The 19,962-nt window shown below is 42.2% G+C and overlaps 1 protein-coding gene across 2 annotated transcripts in view; it reads left to right on the top strand.

The window, feature by feature from the left end:
• PLAU (plasminogen activator, urokinase) overlaps positions 1-9,289 on the top strand; it is a 35,326-nt gene extending 26,037 nt beyond the window's left edge. For both annotated transcript variants that reach the window (XR_010935940.1, XM_067710479.1), the window contains exon 12: positions 8,681-9,289. The gene's annotated coding sequence lies outside the window, so the exon portion shown is untranslated. The remainder of the gene's footprint in view (positions 1-8,680) is intronic.
• The last annotated feature ends 10,673 nt before the right edge of the window (positions 9,290-19,962 follow it).

Here is a 19,962-nt window from a genome sequence, read left to right as displayed (position 1 = left end):
AAACATATTTTAAAAAATAATAAAATGGAAATAGTCTGGCCCTATCTTCACATCTGAGAAGGATAAAGGGAACTCCAAGCAGGAGGCTCAGAGTGCTTGTCCCAGCTGGGTGGTTGGACTCAGAGCTTGTAGAGGACAGGGTATTCTGCCAGCCTCTGGGACCTCCTTTCACTGCTCTGGCCAACTCTGGCTTCATCTGCATCACTCTAGCGGCCTCTGCTGGGTTAGGGGTGAAAGGCGACCAAGGATCAGGTGGCGTTCAGAACTCTGGCTGGGAAGCTGGGTGGAATTGCCTAATGGGCAGTGTGAGGGCCTTGGTATCAGAAGGGACTCAAAGAAGATAAGATCTGACGACCTCAAGGCTGTTTATGCCATGCTCCGGTTTAACAAACTTCTGATAGTGGTGCTGAGGATGGGAGGCCAGTCCAGATCCGAAGGCAAGATGGCTGCACCCAGGAAGAGAAATATTCTATTGCTGGGTGGGGATTCATGACTCAATTTCTTCTCTTCTGATTTATTTCTCCATATAGTGACCACCAAAGGGCCTGGCCTCTCTGAGAAGGGCAGCCATCCTCCTCCATACAGCTGGTCATGACCCCTCCGATTTAGAGAGAGAGACCAGGAAGACTTGCTGAGGCCTCCTGGCCACAGCTGAGTTCTGTGACCCAGCTTTTACTAAGGGACCTTGTTCTGAGGACAAGTGGGAGCCTTACCCAGCCAGTTAATGAAAATCCTTCTTCTTGTGCATGGGACATTTATCCCTGTAAGGTAGATGGTAGCGTTCAGGCCCCCAAACCCTTCTTTGAACATAATGGTGACCAAGTGGGTCCCAGTGAGTATTGGGGATAAAAATAACACACGGGAGCTCACAGCTTAGTGCAGCTGCCGTGGCTAGTGACAGAAGCTGGTATCAGGTTATTGAGAAAATAGAGCCTTTTAGGTCTGGCAAAGGCTCACTTCAAACACACAGAGGTTGTCGTCATCATGAATAAAGCCGTTTATACCCCAACAGCTTGCTTTCCCCCTTCACTCTGTTTCTCATTCAACATTGCAGATGGAAACTTTAAACTGTAGAAAAAGCAGCTGAGTTTCATATGGACTAAGAACACTTATGTGTGAACTTTGGGTCTTAAGTCACTAGTGGTAGCAGCCTCTCCCAGTTCTGCCTGTTTCTCTTGCTTTGTACATTACCCAGGGTTTCTGAAATCATGCCGTTCCTCTACTCATATGCCCGGGTCAGCCCGGGCTGCTTGATGGTACAGGGCCTTGTCACAGTTGTGGATTTCACAGAACGGAGATGGTGGCTCAACCACAAAACGGTGGTTGGCTTTATCAATGGATAGTAAAGAGGAAAACCATATTTATAGTAATTGAAAAAACCTATTTCTGGAGCAGTCTGTATCTAGGAATCAGATTTGCTCAGACTCAGGATTACTACCTTCAATGTACAGGAAACTCCCAAAGATCAACAAGAAAAAAGACCAGAAATCCAATGGAAAAGTGAGCAATGGATAAATTAGGAAATCATAGAAGAGAAATCAGAAGAGCTGGCAAGTTTGTAAAGATATGCTTAACCTTAGAAGCATTCTGAGCGATGCAAATTAAAACATGATATCACTTTGCATCATTAGATTGGCAAAAGTTAGACAAGTCATATATCACTTACCAAGTGTTGGCAAGGATGTGGAGAAAACGGAACCATTGCTGGTGGGAGTATAAACTTGTAGAACAATTCTAGAAGCCATCTGACTCTATTTCATGAATTAAATATGTTATACCCAAAGAGCCAATGATCCCACTCTTGGGTATATTGCTCGCCCAAAACTCTCAAACAGGCCTATAATGGAACATAAACAAGTATATTTGTCAGCAGATTGTTTGTGGAGGCAAACCTGGGTGTCATCCCTGGAGAAATGGAGCAGTGAAATGTGTGGCTGCATGCTTGGAAGTACTGTGTAGCCACCAGACACAATGAACCAGAGGTACTTAAAGCCACACATCAATCTTAAAAACATGTGTCATGTAAAGAAGAAATACAATAAGATCTATGGTACAATAACATTTACGTAGACTGAAGTCACATCTATCCATAAAAGAGCACTATGTATCTTTTAGGAATACCAATATACCTGTGGACATACATTACACATATTATAGTGAGTGCCCTTTATAGGGTGGGGAGAAAAATAGATGGTTAGGGGAATGAATGGGGAAAAAATAGGAGAGGGCACCTATCTACTAATGACAAAATGATGTACCATCAACTGAAGAGATTTGTCCAACTCTCTGTGCCAGAGACATAAAATAAATTGCTGTCAAAAATCTTCATACAGGGATTTCCCTGGTGGGGCACTGGTTAAGAATCCGCCTGCCAATGCAGGGGACACAGGTTCGATCGCTGGTCTGGGAAGATCCCACATGCTGCAGAGCAACTAAGCCTGTGCACCACAACTACTGAGTCCGCATGCCACAACTACTGAAACCCACGTGCCTAGAGCTGGTGCTCCACAACAAGAGAAGCCACTGCAATGAGAAGCCCGTGCACCACAGTGAAGAGTAGTCCCCGCTCGCTACAACTAGAGAAAGCCCATGCACAGCAACGAAGACCCAACGCAGCCAAAAAAAAAAAAAAAAAAAAAATTATTAAAAAAATTTTTTTTCATACAGATGGTCAAAAATAAGGGCATCTTGGGCTTCCCTGGTGGTGCAGTGGTCGAGAGTCCGCCTGCCGATGCAGGGGACACGGGTTCGTGCCCCGGTCCAGGAAGATCCCACATGCCGTGGAGCGGCTGGGCCTGTGAGCCATGGCCGCTGAGCCTGCGCATCTGGAACCTGTGCTCCGCAACGGGAGAGGCCACAACAGTGAGAGGCCCGCGTACCGCAAAAAATAAAAATAAAAAATAAGGGCATCTGGAGCTTCCCCTAATGATTTGAAGAGTTGGTGGCTATATGAAGTTTGGATAGACATTTCAAAGGAAGGACCACAAAGATCATCACAAAATGCTTCAGGCATCTTGGAGGCATTTTAAGGTGACGCAGGGATTGTATGAATGAGAAAGCAGGTAAAGTGTTAGGCCCGCAGGTGACATGCCCAGGGAAGTCATGGAGTGAAATTACAGTGGAAAGTATAGGGAAGATGCACACTGAGGGAAGCCAGAACACAGTGGATCCAGTCCTGTCCTGGGTGAGATGTCTCCTGATGGGCAAACCTCTGGCTCCTGGAATCAGTCTATGCAGAGACGGGGCAGTGAGCAGGATTTGTTTGACTAAAGGAATCTTCATGGAGACCTCATATCTATGGGGTCCTTAAAGGCAGTCTTTGGAGAAGCACATAAGGAAAGCAAATGATTGGCCTGAAAGCAAGGTGATAGAAAAATGAAGGAAGGCACTCTGACCCCAGGTTAGTGCTACATGTGGGGAAAGAAAGGGAGCAATTTAAGAAGCAGGTGAAATTTGTAAAAACTTATTTGTCTCAATGCAATGTGGTAACCTGGACCAGAAAAAGGACATAAGTACACAAAAATCTGAACAATGTCTGAATTTACGTTTATAGTACAGTACTAATGTTAATTTCTTAGTTTTGTTTTAGATTTTTTTTTTTTGGTGGTACGCGGGCCTCTCACTGTTGTGGCCTCTCCCGTTGCGGAGCACAGGCTCCAGACACGCAGGCTCACCGGCCACGGCTCATGGGCCCAGCCGCTCCGCAGCATGTGGGATCTTCCCGGACCGGGGCACGAACCCGTGTCTCCTGCATCGGCAGACAGACTCTCAACCACTGCGCCACCAGGGAAGCCCAATTTCTTAGTTTTGACAAGTGGATCATTCTTAGGTGTATGTAAGGTGTTAATATTAGGGCAAGGTGAGTGAAGTTCAGACAGGAACTCTCTCTTTGCAAATTTTCTGTAAATCTAAAATTATTTCAAAATAAAATTTTTTAAAAGGTAAAAGCTCCAGTCCAAAGGCATTTAAAATGAAATGGAAATAAGTAAATATATCAATCAGGTATATATTATATCTAAGATGTATGCATACATATGTGTTTATATGCACATATATATGTGCATATATATGTGTTTATAAAGGTGTGAATTTTAAAGTTCGGGAGAATTTACACCAATATGTTATTAACTCTAGGTCATATTATAACTAGGATGTGGATGCTATAGGTTATTGATTCTTTTCTTTATAGTTTTTTGTATTGTCTGAATATTTTAAAATAAAAATGTGTAAATGTTATAATTATGAGAAAAATACCTCATCTGGGTCTGCCTGAAAGAACAGGGTGCCAGGCACAGAAACTTCCCTGGATGTCTTGCACAGATTCCAACCCCCACTGGGTCCCAGGCTCCATTTCTCCCAGGGCCAGGTTTGAGCAAATCTGCAGATGAGCAGCCTTCCTCTCCCTCTGCGAGGTCATCGGTGAAAATGCGTGGTCCTGTGGGTGTTCAGGGAGAAGCACTGATACTCTTATTGGTGGTCAGAGAGCTATGAGCATGTTCACATTCTGCCTGTTACTGGGCATGTGTGGGATGCAGAGTGTGGACTGTATGTATAGACTGATAGTGTTTATTCCTCCTTTCTCTCTCTTTTTTTTTAACATCTTTATTGGAGTATAATTGCTTTGCAATGGTGTGTTAGTTTCTGCTGTATAACAAAGTTAATCAGCTATACATATACATACATCCCCATATCTCCTCCCTCTTGCGTCTTCCTCCCACCCTCCCTATCCCACCCCTCCAGGTGGACACAAAGCACAGAGCTGATCTCCTTGTGCTATGTGGCTGCTTCCCACTAGCTATCTATTTTACATTTGGTAGTGTGTATATATATATATATATATATATATATATATATATATATCCATCCCACTCTCTTACTTCGTCCCAGCTTACCCTTCCCCCTCCCCATGCCCTCAAGTCCATTTTCTATGTCTGCGTCTTTATTCCTGTCCTGCCCCTACATTATTCAGAACCTTTCTTTTTTTTTTTTTATGATTCCATATATATGTGTTAGCATATGGTATTTGTTTTTCTCTTTCTGACTTACTTCACTCTGTTTGACAGTCTCTAGGTCCATCCACCTTGCTACAAATAACTCAATTTTGTTTCTTTTTATGGCTGAGTAATATTCCATTGTATATATGTGCCACATCTTCTTTATCCATTCATCTGTCGATGGACACTTAGGTTACTTCCATGTCCTGGCTCTTGTAAATAGAGCTGCAATGAACATTGTGGTAATGACTCCTTTTTTTTTTTTTTTTTTTGTGGTATGTGGGCCTCTCACTGTTGTGGCTTCTCCCGTTGTGGAGCACAGGCTCCGGACGCGCAGGCTCAGCGGCCATGGCTCACAGACCCAGCCGCTCCGCGGCATGTGGGATCTTCCCGGACCGGGGCACGAACCCGTGTCCCCTGCATCAGCAGGTGGACTCTCAACCACTGTGCCACCAGGGAAGCCCCATGACTCTTTTTGAATTATGGTTTTCTCAGGGTATATGCCCAGTAGCGGGATTGCTGGGTCATATGGTAGTTCTATTTTTAGTTTTTTGAGGAACCTCCATACTGTTCTCCATAGTGGCTGTATCAATTTACATTCCCACCAACAGTGCAAGAGCGTTCCCTTTTCTCCACACCCTCTCCAGAATTTATTGTTTCTAGATTTTTTGATGATGGCCATTGTGACCAGTGTGAGGTGATACCTCATTGTAGTTTTGATTTGCATTTCTCTAATGATTAGTGGTGTTGAGCATCCTTTCATGTGTTTGTTGGCAATCTGTATATCTTATTTGGAGAAATGTCTATTTAGGTCTTCTGCCCATTTTTGGAGTGGGTTGTTTGTTTTTTTGATATTGAGCTGCATGAGCTGCGTGTATATTTTGGAGATTAATCCTTTGTCCACTGATTCGTTTGCAAATATTTCCTGCCATTCTGAGGGTCGTCTTTTCATCTTGTTTATGGTTTCCTTTGCTGTGCAAAAGTTTTTAAGTTACATTAGGTCCCATTTGTTTATTTTCGGTTTTATTTCCATTTCTCTAGGAGGTGGGTCAAAAAGGACATAGAGTGTTCTGCCTATGTTTTTCTCTAAGAGTTTTATAATGTCTGGCCTTACATTTAGGTCTTTAATCCATTTTGAGTTTATTTTTGTGTATGGTGTTAGGAAGTGTTCTAATTTCATTCTTTTACATGTAGCTGTCCAGTTTTCCCAGCACCACTTATTGAAGAAGCTGTCTTTTCTCCATTGTATATTCTTGCCTCCTTTGTCAAAGATAAGTTGACCATATGTGTATGGGTTTACCTCTGGGCTTTGTATCCTGTTCCATTGATCTATATTTCTCTTTTTGTGCCAGTACCATACTGTCTTGATTACTGTATCTTTATAGTATAGTCTGAAGTCATGTAGCCTGATTCCTCCAGCTCTGTTTTTCTTTCTCAGGATTGCTTTGGCTATTCGGGGTCTTCTGTATTTCCATACAAATTGTGAAATTTTTTGTTTTAGTTCTGTGAAAAATGCCATTGGTAATTTGATAGGGATTGCATTGAATCTGTAGATTGCTTTGGGTAGTATAGTCATTTTCACAGCGTTGATTCTTCCAATCCAAAAACATGGTATATCTCTCCATCTGTTTGTATCATCTTTATTTTCTTTCCTCAGTGTCTTATAGTTTTCTGCATACAGGTCTTTTGTGTCCTTATGTAGGTTTATTCCTAGGTATTTTATTCTTTTAGTTGCAGTGGTAAATGGGATTGTTTCCTTAATTTCTCTTTCAGATGTTTCGTCGTTAGTGTATAGGAATGTAAGAGATTTCTGTGCATTAATTTTGTATCCTGCTACTTTACCAAATTCATTGATTAGCTCAAGTAGTTTTCTGGTACCATCTTTAGGATTCTCTATGTATAGTATCATGTCATCTGCAAACAGTGACAGTTTTACTTCATCTTTTCTGATTGGATTCCTTTTATTTTTTTTTCTTCTCTGATTGCTGTGGCTAAAACTTCCAAAACTGTGTTGAATAATAGTGGTAATAGTGGGCAACCTTGTCTTCTTCCTGATCTTAGTGGAAATGCTTTCAGTTTTTCACCATTGAGAACGATGTTGGCTGTGGGTTTGTCATATATGGCCTTTATTATGTTGAGGTAAGTTCCCTCTATGCCTACTTTGTGGAAGGTTTTTATCTTCCTTTCTCTTTTGATCTTTAGTATTTCTTAATTACAAAAGTAATTAATAGATGTGCCCTCTAACAAATTTAGAAAATATGAATGTGTAAGTAAAAAAGTAGAAATCCCCCATATATGGCTCAAGCACGTTTTCAAAAATAGACTTTTTTAAAGAAAAGTTTTAAATTTACAACAAAATTGAGTGGAAGGTACAGAGATTTCCCATATACTCCCTACTCCAGTATCAACATCCCCCACCAGAGTGGTATATTTGTTACAATTGATGAACCTGTGCTGACACATCGCAATCACCCAAAGTCCATAGTTGACATTAGGGTTCACTCTTGGTGTTGTACATTCTATGGGTTTTGACAAATGTATAGTGACATATATTCACCATTTTCATATCATACAGCGTAATTTCACTGCCCTAAATATCCTCTGTGCTCCACCGATTTATTTCTCCCTTGAAATTTTTCATATCAGTAAATGTATATATTTGTCATTCCTTTGAATGGTTACACAGTATTCCATTGAATGATGTACCATAATGTAGGCATTTTCTAAGCCTCTGCTAATACAAATGCATCTATGCACATACTTGCACCTGTATCTTGGGCAGTCATGCTATTTCTGTGGGAGAGATTCTTTCCGTGGGACTATTGAGTCACACATTTACAATTTTGAAAGAAATCGCCCTGTAAAGGCATTCGTTCATTCAACAAATATTTATTGGGTACTATTTTGCATCAGACATTTAGGAGACCCTAGGAATTCAGCTATGAATAAAACAGACAGAGTTCCTAGTAGAGGACGTTATCACTAAACAAATAATCACACAAACCAATATTATTGCAATTGTAACTTCTCTGAAAGAAAAGAAAAGTTTGTTGGAGAATGTAGACAGAGGAACCTAATTTATACTGGGGGTTCAGAGACAGCCTCCATCAGGCTGAGAATTCAAGGATGAATAAGAATAGGAAGAGTGGGGGTCCGGGAGATAAATGGGAGATAAGGGGCCTTCCAGACAAAGGGAAGGCCTGTTTGGAGGCCCTGAGGTGGACAGTGTGCTGAGTTGGAGGAACATGAGGGCCAGTGTCAGGGAAATAATCCAGAAGCAAGGCTAAGGAGGAAGGCTGGGCCAGGCCGTGCTTGGTCCTCTAGGCTGCCTGATTTACAGTCTCTCTAACAGAGCAGGAAGGGTTCCATTTCCTGTACCTTTGAGACCAGCAATGCTTAGAGGTGTTTTCTTCCCTCCACTCTATTACTGTGTGAACATTCCTTGATTGTGGCCATGCCTTGATTTTCAATACGAGTCTTTTTTAGAAGTGTGTAACAGCTCACGTTGAGATTGCCAGATTCAAAATACACTTCAAAAATGTACTTCACAAAGTTAACCAAATTCCCCAAATCCCTGTGCATCCCAGCATATTTATTCTATTTTAGGACTTAAAGTATGAGAGAAATTTCCTGTTTCTGTAAAACCAATCTGTTCATCTAAAGCAAATCATACTTGTTCCATTCAGCTCACGTTCCAGAAGCTCTCTCTGGGGGTCCTGGATCCTGCCTTGTTCCAGCCAATGAAATGCAAGACCTGTGTGGGAGGAAGAGTGCTGGGCAGCTGGCCTTTTCGAGTCACGCTTTCAAGTTCCACTCTTGTTACTGCAGGTGCTGCTGTCAAATACAGGCGTCCCAGTCTGTGTGTCCCCTCTGGGCTCCCACAGCATCCTGGGATAAACCTGTCATTGCAAGGTCCACACTGTTATTTAATCTTTCCTATTGGTGCTCAGTAAGTGTTTATGGAACAGATATATTGCATTAGCCGAAGGTAGAAAACATCTAAATCATGGTGTATCATTTAATGGAATACTATGCAAGCGTCAAAAAGGACGGGGTAGATATATATTTACTGATGTAGAAAGATGTCCATGAGCTACTAGGTGAAAAAAGCAAGTTACAGAACACAAATAGTACAGCCTTCTTTTTCTTTTTTAAAATTGTACACACACATATATACTTACATATATGGAAGACGTTTATGTTTTTATTTATACATTTCTGTATTGTCTGAATTTATTACAGTGCACAGATGTGAGTTTTGTAATTAAAATGAATAAAGGAATGGATGAACAAGGGACTTTTTAGGATTTTCAGAGGGGTGAACAGAAAAGAAAACTCACTCTTTAGGTTCCTCTCCCTGACCTATTTACCAAGTCTGAGACTTGTTCTTTCAACTTCTGTTTGAATAGTATTTTTTTAAAAAATTACTAAAAGGGACTTCTCTGGTGGCACAGTAGTTAAGAATCTGCCTGCCAATGCAGGGGACATGGGTTCAAGCCCTGGTCTGGGAAGATCCCACATGCCGCAGAGCAACTAAGCCTGTGTGCCACAACTACGGAGCCTGTGTTCTAGAGCCCGAGTCACAACTATTGAGCCCGCGTGCTACAACTACTGAAGCTCGCATGCCTAGAGCCCATGCTCTGCAACAAGAGAAGCTACTGCAATGAGAAGCCCACGCACAGCCAAAAAGAGTAGCCGCCGCTCGCCACAACTAGAGAAAGTCCACGCGAAGCAATGAAGACCCAACACAGGCAAAAATAAATAAATAAAATAAAATAAAATTTTTTTAAATTACTAACGGGTGTTTATAATATAATAAGTAAAAAACAGGCTCAGAAAATCTGAGAAAAAATTTGTATATGTATAGAAAAAGGTCTCAGAGCAAACTGCTTATAGAGCTATCCCTGAGTATGGGGTGGATTAAGGGAAACATTTATTTCTATTGCTTGAATATTTTGTAATATGTATATATTTCTTTTATATATAATAATAAAGGGTTAATTTCCTTTTTTTTTTTTTTTACTATTTCCGTACTTCCTTTTCATTCAAGATTTATTCATTCATCCAGTAAATATTTACTGAGCAACCGCTATCAGCCTGACACAGTGCTAGAAGTTTTTCTTCACTTTTTAAAGTAAAAAAGAAGTTTTTTTAATTTAGCCATTCTAGTAAGTGGCACCTAACTTTTTTAGTTTTGATTTGCACTTCCCTAATAACTAATGAGGCTGATCATCTTTTCATGTGCTTATTGACCATTTGTATGACTCCTTTAGAGAAATGTCTATTCAAATCCTTTGCCTTATTTTTTTTTTTTTTTTTTTGGCCACACTGCATGATTTGTGGGATTTTAGTTCCCTGACCAGGGATCAAACCTGGGCCCTCCACAGTGAGAGCGCCGAGTCCCAACCCACTGGACCTCCTGGGAATTCCCCAGAGGATTTTCTTCTTAAGTAGCTCATGGTCTAGTGGAGAAGACTCACAAGAAAACAGTGCGATGTGAGAAGATGTATAACACTAAGTGTTATGGGGGTCTCCATCTGCCAGGAGAGTCAAAGAATGACCAGGGAGCGTTTTGCAGAGGAAATGGTGCTTATGCTCAGTCTTAAAGAATGAGGAGGTGGTTGCCATTTGGACAAGGTGAGGAAGGGTATTCCACAGGAAGAGAATACCTTGTATGAAAACACCTTTTATAAAAATCTAGAGGAGTGGGCTTCCCTGGTGGCGCAGTGGTTGAGAATCTGCCTGCTAATGCAGGGGACACGGGTTCGAGCCCTGGTCTGGGAAGATCCCACATGCCGCGGAGCAACTGGGCCCGTGAGCCACAACTGAGTCTGCGCATCTGGAGCCTGTGCTCCGCAACAGGAGAGGCCACGGTAGTGAGAGGCCCGCACACCGCGATGAAGAGTGGCCCCTGCTTGCCACAACTAAAGAAAGCCCTTGCACAGAAACGAAGACCCAACACAACCAAAAATAAATAAATTAATTAATTTAAAAAAAAATCTAGAGGAGTGAAAGAGGCTATCCTGCTCATGAACATTAAATTGGTCAGTGTGGTGGAGACACAGGGGACATGGGAAGAAGATGGGCTGGAGAAAGACACCCTAGGAAGAGTAAGAAGCCTCTGAAGAACCTTGTGTGAGCTATAGAGCAGCTATATAGCTGCCCATTTAATAATTGAATAAACTGAGTCACAGAAAGGCTAAATGACTTGCCCAAGTCCACATTACAAGAGGAGGCCAAGCTGCAACATAGTTCTAGGGTTTTTATGCTTCAGGCTACAGTGCTTCCTGGGCCAGGCCCTATCCTTGAGAGCGTTCTGATGTTCTGGCTTGAACCACTCCAAGTTGTTAGCAAAGAAGAACAGGCCAACATCACAGTAGGCTCTGACCACACTGGCCACACACTTGGCACACCCTTGTACCAGAAGCCACAGGAGAGCTTTCTCTAAGAGAGCTTTTCCTAGAAAATGACATATGCACACTCAATCTTGAAGTTGGTGGATACCCCTCAGAAATGATGGAGGAGGCAGCTTCCTGGAAACCAGCTGTCCTGGGGAGCCACGTTCCATTCTTGCTGGCAGCATGTAAGTGGTACTTAGGCCACTTGTTCCCACCCAAGCCAGAGACCCATGGATGTAGCAGTTGCTCAGATCCAGAGCTTGATGATGCTGCACAGGCTCTGAAATCAGAAAGAGGTATTTCTCACACTCACTCTAATGGTTAAAATGAAAAGACTGACAATTCCATGTGTTGACAAGGACATGGAGAAACTAAATGATTTGGCAGTATTTAATAATGTTAAATATATTCCTACCTAAGAAAAATGTTCATGATAGTATTATTCAAAATGACCTAAAACTGGAAACAACCTAAATATTTATCAACAGGAGAATGGATAAATAAATTAGGTGGTATATTCATAAAATCATATACTATTCAGCAATAAAAAGGAACAAACTCCTGATACATACAACAATGTGGATAGATCTTAGACGTACTGTATTGAGCAAAAGAAGCCAGAAACAAAAGTATGATTCCATTCATATGAAGTTCAAGAATAGGAATCAAGAATTTGATTTTGAAGTTCTAATCAAATCTATGAGGATAGAAGTCAGAATATTGGTTACCTTGGAAGTTAGAGGGAGTGGATATTTGCTGGAAAGGGGCATAAAGGAATGGAAGTGCTCTGATTTTGATCTGGGTGGTGGCCACATGGGTATATGTATATTAAGTATATGTAAGGGACAGTGCAATACAGTACTGTGAGAGACAGAGGGAGAGGGAGAGGCAGAGAAGTCAGTCTTTTTTTTTTTTTAATAAAGAATGGAGACTTTTTAAAAATTAATTAATTAATTAATTAATTTTTGCTGTTTTGGGTCTTCATTTCTGTGGGAGGGCTTTCTCTAATTGTGGCAAGCGTGGGCCACTCTTCATTGCAATGCACAGGCCTCTCACTATCGCGGCCTCTCTTTTTGTGGAGCACAGGCTCCAGACGCGCAGGCTCAGTAGTTGTGGTTCACGGGCTCAGTTGCTCCGCGGCATGTGGGATCTTCCCAGACCAGGGCTCGAACCCGTGTCCCCTGCATTAGCAGGAAGATTCTCAACCACTGCACCACCAGGGAAGCCCCGAGAAGTAAGTCTTGATTCTAGTTCCTAGTTCTACTACTGTGGCTTCTGGGCAAGTTACTTAACATTTATGATTCCCTTGTCTCATCCATAAAATGGGGATAACAGTATCCCTCTCACAGGGTAGTTCTTAAATTAAATTTTTATTTTTATTTTATTTTGGTAAGAACACTTAACATGAGATCTACTCTCTTCAGAGATTTTTAAGTGTGTAGTACAATATTGTTAATTATAGTCATGATGCCATACATCAGATCTAGAACTTATTCATTTTGCATTACTGAAGCCTTAAACCTATTGATTAGCAGCTCTTCATTTTCCCCTACAGCCTGCCTCTGGCAAGCACTGTTCTGCTTTCTGCTTCTATGAGTTTCACTATTTAAATTCCTTATATAAGTAGAATCATAGAGTATTTGTCCTTCTGTAACTGACTTATTTCACTTAGTATAATGTCCTCAAGACTCCACCATGTTGTCAAATGTTTTTAGGATTTCCTTCTTTTTTTTTTTTCCTTTTTTTTTTTTTTTTTGCAGTATGCGGGCCTCTCACTGTGTGGCCTCTCCCGTTGCGGAGCACAGGCTCCAGACACGCAGGCTCAGCGGCCATGGCTCACAGGCCTAGCCGCTCTGCGGCATGTGGGATCTTCCTGGACCGGGGCACGAACCCGTGTCCCCTGCATTGGCAGGCGGACTCTCAACCACTGCGCCACCAGGGAAACCCAGGATTTCCTTCTTTTTTAAGGCTGAATAATATTCCATCGTATATATGTACCACATATTCTTTATCCATTCATCCTTTAACGGACATTTAGATTGTTTCCACATCTTGACTATTGTGAACAGTGCTGCAGTGAACATGGCAGTGCTAATATCTCTTTGAGATTCTGATTTCAATTCTTTTGGATAGATACCCAGGAGTGGGATTGCTAGATCATGTGGCAGTTCTATTTTTAATTTTTGAGGAACCTCCACACTGCTTTCCATAGTGGCTGCACCATTTTGCATTCCCACGAACAATGTACAAGGGGTCTAATTTTACATCCTTGCCAACACTTTTTTGCCTCAGGTAATTTTAAGAGTCGAATGAGATAATGCACAAAACTCTCTTAGTCCAAGAGCCTGAAAAAAAAAAAAAACTGAGTTTGGCAAAAGTTATTCTCACTGTTGCTTCTCATCTACCACTTACCCCACCAGGAACAGGTCCTTGAAGCCTCACCCCCACCAAAAATAATTCATCACTGGGTTGTGTCAGATCCCCAGGCAGTGCTCCCAAGCCGCACAGCACTAAATGTTGTCACGCTTGCATTATCCATGAAGCTCCAGTGACTAGAAAGAAGTTTCATTGAGTTCTGAACAGGAAGCAGCAGTGGCAGCTGATAATCTGTGACCTGAATATAGCTATCCATTATCTCACTGTGGTTTCTTGTTTCCCTGACAGAGGAAACGCCTACGACTTTCTTGAAGTTATTCTAAACACTTGGTTCCTTGTTTAGCTCTGGCAGGATAATGTTACCCCTGGGCACTCCTATGCTTTGGGCTGTGGCCTCCCTGCCAGCCTGGAGGTCCCAGCTCAGTAGCCAACCTGTGGGGTAACTGTCCCCTTTGCTTGGGAGGGTGCTGACAGGAGCAAAAGGGGAAAGAGGCCAACAGTATCTCTAGCCGTTGGAACAGAAAAATAAAACAAAACAAGAAAGATTTACCACAATATCCCCTTTTTGTTCCTCTTTAAGAAACCAGCCAGGCAGAACTGGCTGGGAGGGAGGGTGTCACCAGTTTCTTCTCATCACCACTAGTTTCTGAAATGCTCTCCATCTCCAGTTGCTTCTCTCTGGTTCTGTTCTTCTCAGGGAAGTAAATCTGTCCTCCTGGTGAGTCCGCCCTCCAGTAAGGAGCAGAGCCGATGCCAAGCTTCAGACTTGAGCAGGAAAGCCCTGTTGAATCTTGTCCTTGTAAAACTCAGAGCCCAGGAGGCTCTGGGACAAATTGCAAATGAGGCAAAGTTTGCCTTTGGCTTCTCATCCCCCTGGCTGCCCCCTGACCAGCCTGTTCTCAACCAAAGCTTTTATGATACCGACTCACTTATCACTGCATCTGAGGGATCATTCATTCTGAAGAGTTAAGGATTTCAGGTGTTACCTCTCTCAGGAGTGCTTATATTTTAAAAGAGACCTTGAGATAGTAATGCTTAAATCAAAGGACTACATCTCTGACAACTGGGGAGCTGTGTTTGGTGGGGAGGGGAAGGCCTTTAGGCTTTTTGCACCATTCGTAGTAGTTCTGCTTCTCTGATTAAACACTGACTGATACAGGCATTAAGAAGAAAACCAGAGACTTCCCCGGCGGTGCAGTTGTTAAGAATCCATCTGTCAATGCATGGGACATGGGTTCAAGCCCTGGTCTGGGAAGATCTCACATGCCGTGGAGCAACTAAGCCCGTGCGCCACAACTACTGAGCCTGCACTCTAGAGTCCGTGAGCCACAACTACTGAGCCCATGTGCCACATCTATTGAAGCCTGCACGCCTAGAGCCCGTGCTCCGCAAGAAGAGAAGCCACCGCAATGAGGAGCCCGTGCACCGCAACGAAGAGTAGCCCCCACTCACTGCAACTAGAGAAAGCCTGCATGCGGCAACAAAGACCCAACACAGCCAAAAAAAAATAAATCAATAAATAAATAAAATAAATTTATAAAAAAAAAGAAGTTTATTATAAAGATTTGACATTTTGCAATTGTGGGAGCTGGTTAAACAGCTTGTATGTGACTGTTGTGTATGCTTCTGGTGCTGGGCCTGAAGTCAGGGGGGCAGGTGGTCAGGAAGAGTAGCTAGACATGAAGTATGGGAGAACAAAGTCAAACTGGAACTTGCAAAAAAAAATGTGGTGCCCACAGGGTGAATTGGAAGCTGTGTTAGTCTCTTACTGGGTCCTTTGTCATGGAGCTAAACATACATTTGGCCCAGGAGTTGAAAAGTCTGAAGGATGAGATTTGGTGGGAACCAAAGGAGTTGTGGGCCTAACTGCTAATCCCAGGGCCAACAAGGTGAGCCAGCAGAACTGAGACAATGTGTGTGAGTTACAACAGTGCCTGATTCTACACCTGAGCATAAACATGGGTGTTTTGCTTCTTCTCTCCAGACATTGTGCAAATGTTATTGTGGGCAACCCTAGCCCAGAACCAGACAAGGAAAGCAATTCTGAAAAACATAGTTCGAACATTTAGCTAAGTTGACATAGTACAAATCTACCATGATTCCTTTCTATATTTGCCAAACCTTCTTCAATTAGCTGTATTACTTTAATAACCAAGAAATAAAACTTTAAAGAGTCCCTAAAATATTCAAATGTCTAATAAATATATGAAAAGGTACTCAATTCACTAACAAGCAGGAAAATGCAAATGAAAAGCACGATAGGATATCCCTACACACCCACCAAAATGGCCAAAATGAAAATGACAGACAACACTAAGTGTTAGTGAGAATATGAGCAACTGGAACTCTCATTCATTGCTCATGGGAGTGTAAATTGGTACAACTACTTTGGAAAACTGCTTGGCAATATCTGCCGTAGTTGAACATATGTGTACCCTATGGTTAGCAATCACATTTCTAGAAATACATATGTTCAACAAAAGACACGTATAAGAATATTCACAGCGGCACTATTTGTAATAGCTAAAAATGAGGAGCAATTCAAATGTCCACCAACAATAGAATAGATAAATAATCCACGGTGAATTCACATAATCCACTATCCAACAATGAGATAACTACATACAACAATAAGGGTGAATATCACAAATATAACATTAGATGGAAGAAATCAAACACAAAAGAATACATAGTTATAATTCCATTTATGTCAAGTTCAAAAGCAGGAAAAATTAATCTATGCCTTTAATCTATGAATAGGGATTTCCTTTCAGTGATTAGTAGCTACAATGGGGGCAAAAGAGGGCTTCTGAGGTGCTAGTGATGTTCTGTTTCTTCATTTAGGTTTTGGATACATAGCAATGTTTGCCTTTTGAAAATTTATAGAGCTGTATATTTATGATGTGTGCACATTTCTGTATATATGTTATACTTCCACAAAAAGTTTAAAAAATTAGTAATCCCTGGTTTAGGGAACTAAGGATAACTACTCTTATTATATCACAAGTTGAGAGGATAAAATTCCACAATGTATGTTACACTGCTTGGGGAAAAAAAGAACCTGACGAATATGCAGACACAGGAATAAGGAGAGAAAATAGAATATTTAATTTGGGTTGGTACCTTTAAAAAAATTGTGGTAAAATTTCTGCAACATAAAATTCACCACTTTATAATTTTTTAAAGGGAATGTGTGTGGTTGTGTGTGTAGCAGGGGAGGTACTGGTTAGCGGGAGGTGGGAAGGAAAGATAGGTTTCCTGAGTTCTTATTGTGACAAGCATTTGCTCTGCTTGCTCAGCTAAGGTCTTGTGACCAAACAGAGAAATGTCACTGCCCCCTGAAGTCAGTCCCTTTGTTGGCTACGGGTGACTCTCCAACCCCCTGAAGCCAGGCTGGACCAGATGACAGGAGTGACTGTAAGTTCTAGAAATGCTACTGAATCCAGGTCCCACTCTGTTCCCTCTAGTCCCACAACACACATTCAGCCTCAGCTGTGACTGCCTCTGTCCCCAAAGCTTCCTTCTTCATTAAGCAGTCATGAGAAAGATTGGGATTACAAGTTCAGCAAGGGCTTTAAGTGGCAGTCCCAGGACAGCAGTGTCCATTCAAAATGAATGCAGTAGCATTCATTTTGCTGTCCACAGTGATGACATGTCTGCACTTCTAGGCTCACTGGGGCAGCTGGTTTTTTATTTGGCTCCAACACTGGCACCAGCACCATTTGGAGAGGAAAGGCACTCACAGCTCCTAAATACCTACACTGGAGCAGAGGCCAAGGATCCCAGAAAAATCTGTCCCTTACAGTACCACTGGAGAGAATTAATTGAGTGCTTACTGTGTGCTTGGCATGACACTCCCAGGAAGACATCTGAGCCTCTCGGACACCAGCAGAGGGCCTGGGACTCAGCCAACGTTCCCTGACCTAGAGCTTTTTAAGGGGAAGAGAAATCTGGATCAATTACTGTGGGTCACTCATTATCCCTCTTCCTAGAAGCCTAACCAACCCCAGACTTTATTCTACTAAAATCAGGTTAAAATGAACACCACACACATGTATGTAAAGAGAAGTCTGGAAGGACAATAGCAGAGGTTACCTTTGAGTCCTGGTGTGGAGTTGATACCTCTCTCTTCTTTGTACTTTTTAAGGTAGCGTATGTAATACTTAAGCACACGGCCTTCAGAGAGCAAACACTTGTGTTCAAATCTCAGCCTTGCTGTGTACTAGCTGCGTGACTTTGGGCAATTTACTTCACCTGTATGAACTTTAATCTTCTTATCTGTAAAAGGGAATGAAAATAAACCTGCTTCATAGGGATATTATGAAGTGTGAATGAAATGATGCACATTAAGTGCTTTAATACTGTGTCTTATGCAGAGAAAACACTCCATAAATGGGAACTGTTATTGTTATATTTCTATACTGTTCGATTTTTTTCAACAAACACATATTTTTAAAATAAAAACAGTAAAGTTTTTTTTTTGTTTTTTGTTTTTGTTTTTAAAGAAAAGAAGAATAAGGATAGCTGTTAGGGGAAGAGAGTTTGTAAGATTGTAAGAGGGCACGTGGAGACTTAGTGGTGTCTGGGCAGATTCAGTGGTGTCTGGGCAGACGGAGGGCAGGCTCAGACATGGAGATGGGGGCGTGGTTGAAGGGGACTGTGAGCCTCTTTTTTCTGGCTTCCAGCTGAGGAGCCATCTCTTCCTGCTCTGGGATACTGCCCCCTGCACTCTCAGCTCAGACATAAGAGCAATTGCCCCAATTAGTTCTACCCTGGCAACATCTCTGATTCTCAGAGAATCCTGGGGCACACCGGCCACCAGAGGGTTTCTTTTCATGATCTGGGTCCAGGGTGACCTGGCCAGCTCAGCACAAGGCTGGTATGATTTCATCTCCTGTTCTGACAGGCTGTGTCTGTAAGCACTGCCCTAAAAGGTTAGCCTCTTGAAGATGCTCCTCGTTTGTTCCTGAAGCTCAGGATTCATTTTAATTTTAATAAGAAATTCACTGCCATGACATCATCAAGATAACTCTATACAAGGGACATTCCTTAGGGGTGGCAGCCTCTCTCCCCTTTCCTAAGGTTTTCTGTTTCTGTTAAGTGGATGCTGGCTCTGGCCTTCCACGTCTGGTCTGGAGCTCAGCACACACCGTGGGTTTGCCTTTTGTCACACTGAGAATGCCTCTTGCAACTGTGGCTGGGGCACACATTCTCCCATATTTGGGAGTAAGCCGGAGACTTGGCGGCATGTGGGTTTCTGTTTAAAATTCCAAAGCCAGCGGGGCGTATATTATCCATTTCCTCAAATCCAACATGCTGTAAAGCATGAGTCAGAGTTGGATAAGCTTCTTCCCAGGGGAAGTTGTGTCAGTTGGTTATTGAATGTAATTAAACAAGGATAATGTTCACTGGCATTAGTTGCAGATTAATGCACAGAAAAACAAAATCTCCAACTTGAGTTTACAATATTCCTGCCAAGATAAGACAACTTCCCCAAGTGTCACTGATCAGAGAAAGCAATCCAACCTTCATGTAATTTGAGGGGCACAGGATGACCCCACATCAACACTCTCCTTCCACATAAATAAATAATGCAGATAATAGGACCTCTGAGGTGTATATTCTGATTATTTTAAAGGTATTTTTGTGAGTGGGGCTACCTGTCAGTAAATATCAAGGGAGGTTATTTTATCTGATTTGATCCATCATCACCAAGGGCCAGGTGGTTGAAAGCAGACTCTGGGGGAATGGAACATGGGACAGATAAGACTTGATAAGCACTGGGGATAATATCCAGTTTATTATACTTTGCTTACCAATGGGCCCTTTAGGAGGTTCCTCCAGGAAGCCAGAAAGCAGCACTAAGGCCCTGAACTCCAGAAGGGCTGAGAGGGTAGGGGTACCAAGAGGGAAGTTAGGAAACGAGGGGTGGGTCTAGAGAACATCAGAAACCCATGGTTTTTATAGCATATTTTAGCCTAGACAAGCCCTCTCCTCAATCATGGAAACCATAAATAGAAAGTCAATTCTGGAAAGGCTGTTGGAAGTCATTTAGTCCAACCCCTCTTCAGAAAAGAGCAAACTGAGGTATACTCAGAGAAGTTAATTAAGCTGCCCAAGTTCACCCAGCAAGTTAGTGGCAGAGTTGAGACTTAAGTCTCCTCTTTTCATTTTTCTACCAAACTGCTCCCGGG

The sequence above is a fragment of the Pseudorca crassidens genome, chromosome 16 (assembly GCF_039906515.1).
Source record: "Pseudorca crassidens isolate mPseCra1 chromosome 16, mPseCra1.hap1, whole genome shotgun sequence".
Taxonomy (NCBI): domain Eukaryota; kingdom Metazoa; phylum Chordata; class Mammalia; order Artiodactyla; family Delphinidae; genus Pseudorca; species Pseudorca crassidens.
Note: the sequence above shows the minus strand (reverse complement) of the source record. Positions and strands in the feature narration are given on the sequence as shown.